Source organism: Protopterus annectens, chromosome 17.part0, assembly GCF_019279795.1.
Source record: "Protopterus annectens isolate FY-2018-M chromosome 17.part0, PAN1.0, whole genome shotgun sequence".
Taxonomy (NCBI): Eukaryota; Metazoa; Chordata; order Ceratodontiformes; family Protopteridae; genus Protopterus; species Protopterus annectens.
In genome coordinates, this window is record NC_056751.1 from 112593260 (window position 1) to 112608820 (window position 15561).

The 15561-nt window shown below is 45.8% G+C and overlaps 1 protein-coding gene across 1 annotated transcript in view; it reads left to right on the top strand.

Moving 5' to 3' along the window:
* The window catches only part of UBXN8 (UBX domain protein 8), a 399557-nt gene that overhangs the window by 150493 nt on the left and 233503 nt on the right, over nt 1-15561 (top strand). The window lies entirely within an intron of this gene.

The following is a 15561-nucleotide window of genomic DNA, read 5'->3' on the forward strand; positions in this document are numbered from 1 at the left end:
CACCCATGCCAATGCAAAATAGATGCATGACTGCCGAATCATACCCCAATGCAGTGTATGAACACGTACGTAAATGCATGGAACTAGCCATACCCAACAGAACCAAGACTCTCTCCTCCAAAGTAAGGAAGCCAATCTGGTGGTCCCCTGTCATTAATAATCTCTGCAACAGAAGGAAGAAACTGTTGCAGAAAAGGGTGAAGTCCTAAGACTGGAAGAATTCCCTTATTAGTCTCAACAAAAAGTTGAGATCCCCATCAAAATCTCCAAAGCCAGCTAAGAAGGCAGAACTGTGGCAGACACTAAAAACTGCCACAAAGCCTTCTATAGTTATATCAAGAATCTCCATGGCATTACCCAGATTTGCTCTGAGTTACTGCACAATGGTACCTGCTATACTGAGCCAACAGATATTGCCAACATACTGGCTGCCAGATTCAGTGCCAGCTTTACCCCTCCCCCCCAAAGGACCAATCTCAATACCGGAAGAATGTCAAGCACCCAGCATTACTGCAGCACAGGTTAAAGCTGCATTGTCCAAGACCAAGAATACAACATCCATGGGAACCAACAATATCCCTGGCTGTGTTCTACATGAATTACAAAGTGAACTGGCACCACATCTGTGCACCCTGTTCACTCACAGCCTCACCTCAGGCTTTGTCCCTACCGAATTGCACACTGCTACAGTCATCCCTCTGCATAAAGGAAGAGCGTATACAGACCCTGGAAATTTATCGCCCCATTAGCCTGACGAGTCTGATATGCAAGGCTATGGAGCGCATCATCGTGGACCTAATTAACAAGTATATAGGGAATCTCCAAACTTTAGATCCCACACAGTCTGGGTTTGTGAAAGGTAGATCATGCCTGCTCAACCTGGTTGACGTCTTTGAGTCAGTCACCAGAGCTGTGGATGAGGGTAAGGCAGTTTATACAGCCTACCTCGATATGGAATTCCTCACTCAGGAATTATTGATAAACTCACCAAACTAGGCATCAACCCCTATATCATTAGGTGGGTTGCAAATTGGCTCACAGAACCCACAGTGTGAAAGTAGCAGACTCAGCCAGACTGCCGACCAGTCACAAGTGGAGTCCCACAGCGATCGGTCCTGGGTCCTCTCCTGTTTGTATCTTCTCAGAACTCCAGCCCAACACTGAGGGACTCTAGCTGACCAAGTTCACAGACAACTGCAAGCCTGGAGCCATTATTACTCCCTAGGTGATGTAGACATCCTACAGAAAGGCCTCACTGAGATCAATGACTGGTGTCAAAACCATGGCCTTTAGCTTAATGCCAAAAAATGCATCTTCATCCCCTTTGGAAAAAACTCAGTTCTCACTAATTACCACATCAATGGGAGCCCACTAAACACTGAAGGTGTTATAAGAGATCTGGGGACACAGGGTGACAGCAACCTCTCCTTCAACCACCACATTGACACTGTGGTCAGAAAGTCCTATGTGGCACATCTCATTATCAAGGGTTTTGCATCCAGAAAGAAAGAGGTCATAATTTCTCTCTACTCTTCCCTCATTAGACCAAGCATAGAGTATAATGCCTCATTTGGCATGTACCTCAATAGACACCCGCAACAGCTAGAGAGGCCACAAAAGTAACTCACAAAGAGGATCCTAAATTATAAACACATGTCCTACATGGACAGACTCAAACTTCAGCTATTCTCTGTCTCATATTGTCTACTAAGAAGCGATCTCTGCTTGACTTACAAAGCCATGTCTGACCCAGCTCTGTTAGAAATGCTACATCTAAATAAATCTCAATCCCTCCGCACCACACTCTCCAGAGACCTCCACCTCATTACCACAATCAACAGAACATGTTGGAGGGACAGGTTCATAACCCAGAGGCTGCCCATTCTCCGGAATAGACTTCCCATACATGTCAAGCAGAGCAACTCACTGGCCCTCTTCAAGAGAAATCTTGATGAGTGGATGAGAAATAGAAAGATGTTCTTCATCTCACATTGCTGCAGTCCTTACATATGGGTAGTCCGCTGTCCTCGGTCGGCCCGAATACCAAAGTATTAGGCTGACGTCGGTCAAGGCGCTTAAAACTGACATCAGGACATCAGGGTACAAAAGCGCATGACCGGCCATTCCTCAGTCTTTTGCCGCATGGTCCGATGCAGAAGCAGCGTTGCAAGTGCCGTTGCGTTCTGAAATTTTTCGAAGTTCGAGTTTCAGACCGAATCCAAGTTGGCTAAGTACTCGTTGGGGAATATTTTGTTTTTTTCTTGCCTCAGTGTATTACCGGATGTCAGAAAAAGTGAATAATTGTATTTCTTGTGGGAAACAGATACCGCATAGGGATTATCATTCTTTGTGCATTCCTTGTTTGGGGCCTGAGCACGACGTAGTCGGGTGTCGCTTTGTGCTAGGTTTAATAAGCACTATTGCGAAGGTTAGATTGTGCTAGGCTGGTCTTTGGTAAGCGGTGCAATTATAATATGCCATCGGATACTCCGCGCTTCCGAAGAAGCGCCAAAGACAAAACAGTTAAACCCAGGCAAGATGAGTCGTCCGTTCGGACGCGGTTCTTTAGAGGCTTCAGTGGAACCGTGGTTCCGATGGCGGCTTCTCTGGTGTCTCAGGGGGAGACTTTGATTTTGCAGGATGTGGCCTCTCAAGAGGCAGATCAGGCTGGAGGGGCCTCTCAGGTTTCTGTACTCCCCTCCCTTCCCAGGGTGGTTAGACCCTCTCCTTCTGTTTCCAAGGCTTCTTCCAGAGGCAGGCCAGGTTTAGCTTCTGTTGGTGTCAGTCCTAGTTCTGCAGGGTCTGTGCCTAAGAAGCACATGCTTAAAATGGCAGAAGATTTGATTACTCTAATTAGAGGTACTTTGCCCCCTCCTGATAAGAGGCCTAGGGTGGAGCCAGAGTTGGAAAGTTTTGAACAGGCTGATGTTTCAGAGTCTTCGAAGACTTGCAGGAGTACACTCCTTATTCTGAATCTGATGCAGAAGATTCTACTCCTTCTGCTTCTCCTCCAGAGGATTTTTCTTTTTCAGAGACTCTTCATTCTATGAGGGAACATTTTAAGTGGGAAGGTCAGGACTTCTCTGATTCGCGGAAAAGGCTTAGAGAATTTTTGTTTTTACCTCAACATAGGCCCTTAGCTATACCCCCTGTTCTGGATGTTGTGCAGGATGTATTTTCAGAGGCTTCACTTAATCCTGATTCTCTGCCTCCTGTGCCTGTTAAACCGGATAGGTATTACAGGGTGCCTGAGGCTCATAAATATCTCTATAAGAGTCCTAGGGCGGACCCAGAAACTATTAGTCAGGGACCTAAGGGTGTCAGGGCCTCTGTTGTAAAGAATCCGGTTCCTCTAGATAAAGAGGCCAGAGCTTTGGATAGATGGGGAAAGAAGGTCTATACATCTTCTACCTTAGCAATGAGGGCTTTGAATTGCCAGTTTCATATGTTGAAATATCAAAATTTTCTTCTTTCACAATTGAAATCTAAGGTGGATGCTCTGGCTGAAGGCATTGAGTGTAAAGAATTACAAGATTTGGTTCATGTTTCTGAACAGGTGGGTAAGCATTCTTTACAGTGTGGTTTTGATGCTTTGCAGGCCTCTTCTAGGGTGGCTGCCACTGGTTCAGTTCTTCGCAGGCACGCCTGGCTTAAGGATCAAAATTTATCTGACCATGTTAAGACAAGGATTTTGGATGCTCCTTTGCAGTCTGAAGTGTTGTTTGGCCCACCTGTGGAGTCAGTCTTGAAGAAGATGGAAGACAAGGCTAAGTCTATGCAGACTGTTAAAGATTTTTTGCAAGTTCAAACTCCATAGTTTAGTAGAAATTGGCCTGCTAAGGGGTGGACGTATCCTTCTTCTGATTCTCAGTCTAGGGGTAGATCTAGATGTGGTAGGGGCAGAGCTCAGAGTTCCTCCAGACCTAGAACATGGAGTTCACCTGCACAATCTTCGAGTGAGGGCAGGGGCCAGTCCTTTCGTAAACAGGCCCAATGACCTACTTTTTCAGCTGCCAGATCCTTCTTGCCTGGCAGCACCTTTGGGAGGACGGTTGGCACTCTTCAAGGAAAATTGGATTTTTATTACCCAAGACAAATGGGTATTGGATATCATACACCAAGGTTACAAGTTTTATTTCCATACCTTGCCTCCTTTCAAAGGCATGCCAGACATTCCTCCTCAGCAAAGACTAGAGGCTCACAAACAGATTTCTCTACTACTTCAGATAGGAGCTATACAACAGGTCCCGCTCCCAGAAGTGGGCCTAGGATTTTATTCTCGCCTGTTTCTAGTACCAAAGAAAGGGAACACGTGGAGACCAATTTTGGATTTATCTATCCTCAACACATATCTGGACATTCCCAAGTTCAAAATGTTGACGTTACAACAGCTTTTACCTCTGCTGGGCAAAGATCACTGGATGGTGACTCTGGATCTCAAGGAGGCTTACCTTCATATTCCTATCAGGCCCAGTTGCAGGAAGTATCTGCGTTTTCGGGCTGGGACTTTTCATTATCAGTTCTCTGCATTGCCCTTTGGCTTATCTACTGTGCCCAGAGTGTTCACGAAGGTTCTGGCTCCAGTGGTAGCTTTCTTCAGGCTAAGAGGAATACAAATCTATCCTTATTTGGACGACTGCTTGATTCTGGCTCAAGGAAAGGACGAACTTCTTCATCATTTACAGTATGTGATGGCAGTGTTAAGATGCCTAGGGTATTCTGTGAACGTTATAAAGTCCAGTCTAGTACCCTCTCAGGACATGTGCTTTCTGGGTGTGAGACTGAATACAGCATCCCAGATGGCCTTTTTGACCCCGGACAAACAAAAGACTCTTTCTCTTTATTTCCATCAATTGTCTCGTCAGTCCAGGCTGACTGCATGGACAGTCCTTCAAGCCTTGGGGTTCATGGCATCTTGTATTCTGGTACTTCCCAATGCCAAACTGCATATGAGGAAGCTACAATGGTATCTCAAAAATGTGTGGACACAACACTGCCAAGATATGGACACTGTCATTCAGATAATACCTTGCATTCAAAAGGAATTTTTGTGGTGGGCTCAGGAATGTCACCTAAACAAGGGACTCTCTGTGACCCGACCAGAGGCGAGTCAGATTCTAACGACAGATGCCTCAGACAAAGCTTGGGGAGCTCATCTAAATGGAAAATGGGTACAAGACACGTGGCCTGCCAGACTTCAACATTTACATATCAACTTGAAGGAGATGTTAGCAGTCCAATTTGCATTGATAGCTTTCAAGGATTTACTTCTTCCAGGGCAGGTGTTGATTCAAACAGACAACACAACTGTCATGTGGTACATCAACAAGCAAGGGGACACATTCTTACCTCTATGCAGACAAGCAATGATTTTGTGGGAGACTGCTCTCAGTTTGCAGCTAAATCTTCAGGCAAGGTTTCTGCCAGGAGCACAGAACTCCTTAGCAGATGTGTTGAGCAGACAAATCATGGATCCCCATGAGTGGAAATTGGATCCTCATGTATTTCAGAAATTGACAGTGTTATGGGGAACTCCAGACATAGATCTGTTCGCTTCTCCACTAAATTACCAGTTGCCAAAGTTTTGCACAAAAAGGTTTCATCCCACAGCTTGGAAAGTGGATGCTCTCTCATTCAATTGGAGCAATCTTCACGTGTATGCCTTTCCACCACTGCCTCTCCTCCCAAAGGTACTCCTGAAGGTCAGACAGGACAAGCCAACCATGATTTTAATAGCTCCGGATTGGCCTCGACAGCACTGGTACCCATTACTGAGAAGTGTGGTACGGGAGCCTCCATGGCCTTTGCCTTCGATTCCACACCTGCTGTCTCAGGAGAACAGTCATTTACTCAATGTCAAACTTCACTCTCTACATCTGACAGCCTGGCATATTCTGTTTTAAACCCTGGAGGGTCTCAGCTTCCACAACAAGTTTTGAATGTTATTTTGGAGGCCAGAAGGCCTAGTACAAGGAAAGTTTACAGATAAATGGAGGAGATTTTTAATTTGGAGTACAGCAATGGACTTTGATGTTTCTAAACCTAATTTGAGTGTTGCTCTCCAATACCTTACTGAGTTATTGGACAAAGGTTTGTCCTTCTCCTCTATAAAGGTTCATGCTGCAGCAATTTCTGCTCACTATGACTGTGACCCACCATTATTTTCTCATCCTTTGTTTAAGCAATTCCTTAGAGGGGCAAAGAATATAAGACCCCCACGTAGAGCTCCTACTCCTGCTTGGGATCTCAATTTTGTGTTGGAGAAACTCACTCTACAACCTTTTGAGCCTGCAGCTACTGCCGAGTTGAATTATTTATCATGGAAGACTGCTTTTTTGTTGGCCATTACTTCTGCGAGAAGGGTTTCTGAATTACAGGCCTTTATGGCGGTTGAGCCTTTCTTAATTTTCCACAAGGATAGGGTCTTTTCAACTAACCCTTCCTTTATGCCTAAAGTGGTTTCTAGTGTGGCTTTAAACCAAACTATTCATTTACCTACTTTTTATGCAAACCCCCAAAATAAAGGGGAGAAGATTTTGCACACTTTGGATATACACAGACAGTTGCGATATTATTTGAGCAGAACTAAAGGGTTCAGGCAGTCTCAGCAGTTGTTTGTTTCATTTGCTTTGGGTTCTCAGGGCAAACCTGTTTCAAAACAAACTATTTCTAAGTGGATTGGTTTTTGTATTGCTTTCTGTTATTCCCATCATGGTAAGGAGATTCCAGCTGGGATTAGGCCTCATTCCACTAGGGCTACTGCCACTTCTACAGCTTTTTAAGGTGGCTACTAAAGATATTTTGGAGGCAGCTACTTGGAGTTCAGTGCATACTTTCTCTAAGCATTACCACCTTCCACTTTACTCTAAATCTAGGGCTGGTTTTGCCACTGCAGTTTTACAGGGCATTTTGGCAGCTCCTAAAGCTTTATAGTTTTGCCATCCTCCCTTACCTCTGCTTTGGGATTCTACCCATATGTAAGGACTGCAGCAATGTGAGATGAAGAACATAGTACAGTTTTGTACCTACCATAAATGTAGATGTTCGAAGATCCACATTGCTGCAGTCCAATTTACCCTCCCTCCTTCCCCTCTGTAGTTAGAGGTGGTTGTGTGGTCTGGGTTGTAAATATTGTAATTATGGTTAGTGCAGGGGTGGTTGGTTATTCTTTGCTGTTTTTTGGCTTTGGCCTTTCTTTTTAGGGCCTTCTGACATCTGGGGCAAGAAAAGACTGAGGAAATGACGTCGGTCATGCGCTTTTGTACCCTGACGTCCTGATGTCAGTTTTAAGCGCCTTGACCAACGTCAGCCTAATACTTTGGTATTCGGGCCGACCGAGGACAGCGGACTACCCATATGTAAGGACTGCAGCAATGTGGATCTTCGAACATCTACATTTATGGTAGGTACAAAACTGTACTTTCACCCCGGGGATCAATCCTTGATAGAGCCACTGGGAACTAACGTTGGGTGACATGATGCCAGGGCACTTTTATGGGCTAGGCTTGTAAAGGCTCCAGGGCCATTAGCCTAGTACACAGCTATGAACCTTTGAAACTTCCTTGTTGATTCTCATACCTTTCTGTCTTGGCCATTCATTTTTCATCCTAATTTTCTCTAACCTTAGCATTAAGTCTTCCACAAATATTTCCATTTGCTCTTTGATGGTTTACCCATTCTTCTACTTGATACAGATTTTCATAGAATGTCTGAAATATCGAATATCTCTATAGGATCTATGTTAAAGATTATCTCGTTTTCATCTAGTTTTCTCGTCATATGCTCCCCGAGTCTGGCAATACTCTGCTAAGAGTATCTGTGGTTTGAAATTATCAACAAGTACTTGCTTAACAGCAACCTTTCTAAACTTGTGCATATTATGCAAATATTTACTTATTTTCCCTTTAGGACTCAGCACTCTGCAATCAGCAAGAACGGTCAGACCAGCACCCCCCCCCAACAACCAGTGTCACTGCCAGTACTGACCGAACCTCCACACTAACCAATCACAATGCCAACTGGTACCAGACCGATACTACATCAATGACAATGATGATGTGGACCGAACCGTCAGTTTTCCATTACCGATTTCTTTGAACATGGCACCTATTAGAAACATTATATGTTATGTGATCCTATCTCGCCTACATTCTGACTGATGGGTTCGGAGCCGATCCCTCGGCTCGACTGCACGCTTATGCCAAAGAGCAAGTCTCTTATTGGCTGAGCTTACTATATCCCAGGATGCACCACTACCAGTCCCCAGATCTCGCTTGCCGCTAACAAGCAAAGACGGGTCTCGAGCCATTGAGCTAAGTAGGGTTTTTCTTACTTTCCTGTCAGGAATTCCTTTAAAATTCAACAAAAGCTGTTTTAACAGCTATATCGTATTTTGTGTATGATTGAAGTTTTTTGTGGAAAACTTTGTGTAGTGATTATGCTTTGTCTGACTGGAGGTTCCATTAGGGTTGAAGGGCCTTCCCTTGTCAGCCGCTGTCTGTCAAGTTCCTTTTATTTTAAAGGTTCTTGTATTCCTTGGTCATACCTTTCTATTTGTGACAGTTCTTGATTCAAAGAAAAGAATTTCTCTGTGATAGTTAGTGTGTCTTGTATTTTACTGGTTATACACTATTTTGGTTGCCATTATGTCACAGGCTCCTAGGCCTTCAGGGTTTAAAAAGTGCACTAAGTGCAGTTTTAAAATGTCGATCACAGATGATCACTCTCTGTGTGTACTGTTTGGGCAAACATTTGCAGGAGTCCTGCAGCGTCTGTCACGCTTTTTCCTCGAGGGTCCTCCAAGAGAGGAAAAATAAACTTATTCTAAAAGGCCTTATTAAACCATCATTTGAAGAGGCATTAGCTTCCTCTCCTTCTCCTGCTAAAGAAAGGGCGCCGGCTCCGACCAGTCCGTCGGAACCGACCGCCAAAAGACATAGGCAGGCTTCTCCTTCGCTCCACGGACTTCGGAGCCGAGGGCGGAACGGTCTGCCTCGATGCCTCCAGCCTCACTCCTCTGGATTCGAGCCGACGGCTGGGGCATCGAGGCGGGTCACCTTCATCGGCTCCACTGATCTCGAGCCGGCGAAGGTTGTCCGCCAGACACTTCCTCCTCGGCCCTCTTCGCACCGATGGAAATTGGTTTGGACACTTCGGCGCCGATAATTGTCGAAGTCGATTCGAGCCGGGTCCCCTAGTCCCTTGGAGCCGCTTGGAGAGGCCTACTCGGACCCATTCGGTCTCTTCCAGGTCATCAAGGATGTCAGATTCGGACATAGACAGGGTGCTCCAAAGACTGTTCCAGTCCCCAGTCTTTCAGAAATTTGTTTTGGCTCCGACCCACTTGGCTTCGGAGCCGATAGCCCATTCCATTGCCATTCCTCCTCCGACCGCTTTGTCTCCGGAGCAGGTGCTGATGGAGCCAGTGGAGATCCTAGGGTCGGCTCCGACCCTTACTCCAACCCCGGCCTTTGGGTCCGAGTTTAGCACATGGACTTCTTCGGCCGGACCCGGGGGTGACGTTTTGGGGCCAATGCTGTCGGTTCCAAGCCTCCCTCTTGGTGCTTCGGCCGCGGGACTTCCGTCTGTTATCATGGCTCGGAGACCGGACCTCCCAGGATTCTGGGGTCCGCCTTCAGAGCTATGAGGAGTGCCTTGGCCAAGTCTTCTTCGCCATCTCTACGGCTTTACCGCACCTTCCTGGGCATGGAGACTGGGTCTTTGGCAGTTCCCTGTCTCTAGGCAGCTGGAGCCCCGCCTGAGGTTACCCCCACTGGGGGTTCCCCTCCTCCTGAGGGTTCTTCGGAGTTGTCTTCGGAGGAGCCCCAAGGAAGAGATCGCAAGAGGAAGCACGTGGACTCCCCGAAGTCTCTTACATCGGACACTGATCTTGATGATGCGGAGGGGTCCCCAAAGTCGCCCTCGGATGATGTCTCATTTGCAGACATTCTAGAGATCCTTAAGCAACGAGGTGGCTGGAATTCCAAAACCCCTCCGCTGATGAGTCGGTGTTTCTCAAGGCCTTCGGGCTCAGCCCTCCGCCTCCTGGGTGTCTCCGCCCTTCGACGAGCTCCTGGATTTGGTTTGTCAGAGGGCGTGGGAACATCCAGATACTGTGGAACCAGTGCCTTCGCCTCTAACAAATTTTTGTCTGCCCCACCCGAAGGAGTTCTTAACGAAAGGCGTGGCTGTAGATGCCATGGTGGTGGCATCTGCTACCCAGCAGGACGTGGCAGAGGCTTCAACGTCCGTCCATCCTCCTAATAAGGAGTCTAGGAGCATGGACCTGCACGGGAAGCGCACCCTGACTTCAGCTGCCTTTACCTGAGGTCCCTGAATTATTTGGCACATTTCACCAGACTACAGAGGGATCTGGTCAAGGAGCTCTCAGACTCCCTCTCAGGTAACCTACCTGAGCAGCTAGCCCAGTCGGTTAGCTCTCAGTTGGCTATCCTCACCTCGATTTCTAACTCGCCCATGAGGCTCATTTCATATGCGTCAAGGGGCGGGCAGAGCGCAGGCACAGGCGTGGCTCTACGGAGACAAGCCTGGCTCCGCTTTGTGTCATTTCGCTGAGGCCTTCAAGTCTTCCTTTGCCGACGCCCTTTGATGGGTCCTCTTTGTTTGGACCCAAGGTAAAGACACTCTTACCCGCTGTGAGCAAGAGGGAAAGACTTTATCTGCCGTAGGAGCACGTTATTCCACTCCCTTTCAGCCTTATCCCAAGGCTAAAAGAGGAGGGAAGATGTGGTTCCGCAAATCACAGAAATTCTTTCCTCAACAGCAGGAAGATTCCCCTTCCAGAGGCAGAGGAAGGGGAAATTTTTCTGGGAGACGCCGTCCCAGAGGCGGCAGAGGCCCCCGCAACACTGGAGACCGCGAGTCCTTTCATGGCTCTTCAGCCTCCCACACTCCATGAGGGATTGCCCGGCTGTGCTGCTCCGGAGCCAGTCGGGTGCTGTTTTGCCAAGCACCTAAAAGCCTGGGAATCTATTACTCAGGACAGATGGGTGCTTCGGATTATTGCCGGAGTTTACACCATTCCCTTCACACACTCACCCCCACCGTCCAAAAAAATCCCGGACCCACCACCCAGTCAAAGGGAAATTACAGCCGTAGAAGCTTCAAAGCTGCTGGAAAAAGGAGTCATCCAACCGGTCCCCACAGACCAGATCGGATCCAGAAATTACTCAAGGTTCTTTTAGTGCCAAAAGACAGGGGACCTGAGACCCATTTTGGATCTCAGCAAACTAAACCAGTCCACATGAAGTCCAAATTCAATGGTCACTTTACAATCCATTCTCCCATTGTTGGAGAAAGATGTTTGGATGTGCTCCATAGATCTCAAGGACGCCTATTATCACATACCGATACATCAGGCATCCAGGAGGTATCTGCGCTTCAGCCTGGGAGACAGTCATTTCCAATTTTGTGCACTGCCCTTTGGTCTCACCACAGCCCCCAGGGTGTTCATCAAGTGTTTGGCAGTAGTGACTGCTCACCTGAGGAGTCTCGGATTCCAAGTGTTTCCCTATCTGGACGACTGGCTCCTGACTGCCACCACCAGGCATCTACTACTAGAGAACCTACAAGCCACCATCTCCCTGGGTGCTTCCCTGGGAATTACATTCAACTGGTCAAAGTCTGTCTTGCTGCCTTCTCAGCATAAGATTCATAGGAGCAGAGATAGACTCAAAATTAATGCGAATCTTCCTTCCTACCGAAGGATACAAACATTACAAGGTCAAGCCCGAGCCCTGCTTCTAAGATCCAAAGCCCCAGCCAGGATGGTCCTGCAACTTTTAGGTTCAATGTCTGCCACGGTTCTCCTAGTTCCTCTGGCAAGATTGCACATGAGGATTCTTCAGTGGCTGTTATCGACACAATGGTCTTTTCAGGATATCCCCCTCAATCATCACATACTGATTACAGAAACGTGCAAACGGGACCTCCGCTGGTGGCTTCTGCCATCCAATCTGAATCAGGGAAGACCTTTTGTTATACCCTCCGTGGCCATCTTGACAACGGATGCCTCCCAGACGGGTGGGGGCATTGTCTGGGCAGGTCAGTTCAGGGTTCTTGGCTTCCAAACGAAACATTTCTCCATATCAATGTGTTGGAAATGAGGGCTGTACTTCTGTCCCTACAAGCCTCCACAAGTTTCTCCCTCAAGGCATTATCGCTATCCACACAGACAACATGTCGGTGGTCTGGTATCTAAACAAACAAGGAGGGACCAGATCTTACCCCTTTGCAGAGAGGCCATGAGGGTGTGGGAATGGGCAGTGGCTACCAACCGCTTCCTGGTAGCCACCCACATTCCAGGAAAATCCAATGTATTGGCAGACAGACTGAGCAGGACTATTCTCTCCTCACGAGTGGTCCCTGAACTAAACAGTAGCAGCTCAGATTTTCAAAAAGATGGGGATTCCGTGCTGCACCTGTTTGCAACACCACAAAACAAGTGCAAAGGTTCTTTCCTTGACCCCTGGCAAGGGGAGGCAGCTACGGATGCTCTAGTCCAACCTTGGCCAACAGGACTGCTTTATGCTTTCCTCCGGTTCCACCTCCCCAAAGTCATCCAGAAAGCTTCCCAATTGGGGTCCACAATGATACTAATTGCTCCAGACTGGCCTCGCCAGGTATGGTTCCCCTACCTACAGAAATATACTCTGGACGGTCCTTGGTTTTGGATCTAACTCCAGACCTTCTGGTTCATCAGTCGGGACAACAGCACCAGTCCCTTCACACTTTGAAATTAACAGCTTGGCTCCTCCACTTCCGACTTTAGTCAGAAATCACACCTTGGACCCGGAAGTTATTCACATTTTATCTTCAGCCCACAAACCCACCACTAAGAAATTGTATCACAGTAAGTGGAAGAGGTTTGCTATCTGGGCTCAACTCAGAGGCTTAGACCCTATTACTGCCCCGATACCAGAGGTCTTGAAATTTTAACATCCTTGTTTAATCAAGGATCTTCAGTCTCTACTAATAAAGTCCAACTAGCAGCTATCTCCAAATTTCACTTAATCCATAGACCCACCGCTGATGAGCAGCCGATTATGTAAAAGTTTCATGACAGGTGCTGTGCTTTTAAGACCCCCAGTTTTTCATCCTGCGCCTCCGTGGATCTTGATTTGGTACTTCGTGCCTTAACATCTTCCCCCTTTGAACCGGCTGCTACATGTGAGTTGAAATATCTGTCTTGGAAAACTGCCTTCTTAATTGCAATTACCTCTGCAAGAAGAGTTTCAGAACTTCAAGCCCTATCTATCAAACCACCGTACTTGATTTTTCACAAGGACAGAGTATCACTTAGGCCTAATCCATCTTTTGTTCCAAAAGTTTGTTCTAATCTCTGTCTCCAACAATCTCTAGAGCTACCAGTTTTCTTTCCAAAATTTTCAAACAAAGCGAATACACCTTGCATACATTGGATGTTCACAGGCAATTGCGCTTCTATCTAGACAGGACTCAACAAATTCAAAACAGATCAATTGTTTGTGTCCTTTTCAGATAATAAACTGGGTAAAACCATCACTAAAGCTACTATTGCCAAATGGATTAGAGATTGCATAACTCAGGCTTATTCCTCTTCAAATAAGCAACTTACAACATCTGTCAAAGCTCACTCTACTAGAGCTATGGCTACCTCTATTGCATTTCATTCCAAGCTCGCTATTTCTGAGATTTGTGCTGCGGCTACTTGGTCCAACCCGCACACTTTCATTTCCCACTATAAATTGGATGTGGCATCTAAAGGGCGAGCATCATTTGGTTCCACGGTACTCAGGAGTGTTTTCCAGTGAGCCACCCAGGATTTAGGTGCTAGGGACGCTGTCCCATCAGTCAGAATGTAGGCAAGATAGGATCACATAACATCTTTTAGTTATGTACTCACCATAACTTCAGATGTTTGGGATCCATCTCGCCACATCCCTAATACCCACCCTCCTTCCCCCTGCCTTGGAGATCAGAAGAGATTGAACGGTTTGAGTTCTACTGTTTTTATCTTGTATCATCTGTCGATGTTATATAAGCAGTGCATGCGTGTGTGCATGTATGCGGACAAACTAGATCTGGGGGACTGGTAGTGGTGCATCCTGGGATATAGTAAGCTCAGCCAATAAGAGACTTCGCTCTTTGGCATAAGCGTGCCGAGTCGGTGCCGAGGGATCGGCTCCGAACCCATCAGTCAGAATGTAGGCGAGATGGATCCCAAACATCTGACGTTATGGTGAGTACATAACTAAAAGTTCTTGCAACTGGGATGTTAGCAGCAAAGAAGTGGCTGTGAGTTTGGGCAAAACTCCTGTTTTTTCACATAAAAAAACTAAGTCATTAAGGGCTTCCTTTGAAACCTCCAATGTTCCATTTCAAATTGATCCTATAGAAGTAATAAACACAGCCTCAGGCATGTATCAGTGCAGCACTTGCATAACATGTAATTATGTTCACACAGGAACAGAGTGCTTTTTTAAGCATTGTGATAAAAGGATAGTGTTCAAAGAATTTTATGATTGTCACAGTATTAATGTTGTTTATGCAGCAGTATGCTTGACCTGCACAAGTGTTTATACTGGTAAAACCTCACAAAGATTATTGGATAAAATTAACACTATGCTGGAATAAGAAATACAAGTTACATAAAAACATAGCCTACAATGTCAAGGCTTCTTACACTTAAAGTTCTTTGTACTGGAACAGGTGGGGAAATTCTTTGGGGACTATGACACTATGACACTTTGTTAGAGTTCCGTGAACTGAAATGGCAATTGATGTTAAATGTAGAGAATTACCCAGGTTTAAATGAGAAGTTAAATATAAAATGTGCATCACTTTGGTTCAGTTAAACTCTGAACCATGATCTCAACATTCATTTACAGTGGGCACCTTGTATGTTTCCATTTGAAATTCACATCTACATGATAATTATTGGTTGCTGATTTTTATTACCTCTGGTGTTCTTCACTGATAGGCTTTTAGAGTAATTGTTTATTGACTTTAGGTATTGGCTGCTGTGTGTGTGCTAGGTTTTCTATTTATTTGACTTCCGCACTGTTTTATTCATTGTTTAGTTTTACTTTTTACATTTAGTAATACAGGTCAGGTTGAGTGTGCAAAAGCTCATACCTTGTATTGCTGTGTGTGCACACTTGTGTGTGTGAGTGAGGGTGGGCTCTCACGCTGTCATATCATCTCTTGCCTTTTTTTGTGGCTTTTATGGTGAAACATTTGAACCATGCATACATTATGTGGTACTATACAGTATGTTTACAGATTACTGTGAACATAGATGTTTGCATGAAAAAGTTATAAATACTGCTAAATCGCATCCTGCACAAACTGCAGATGTGGAGAACTGAAGACATGAAAATGTTTCTGTTTTAAACTAGATTACTTGCAAACCTCCTATTAATTGCATCCCATGCAAGAAATATATACCCTCATAGGTTTCAATCACATCACTGTTGAAGTGATGAAACAAATTAGAAAAAGGGTAAAATAATTTGCTTTATTTAAATACTTTATTTATTCAGTCTACATCCGTTATCTTTT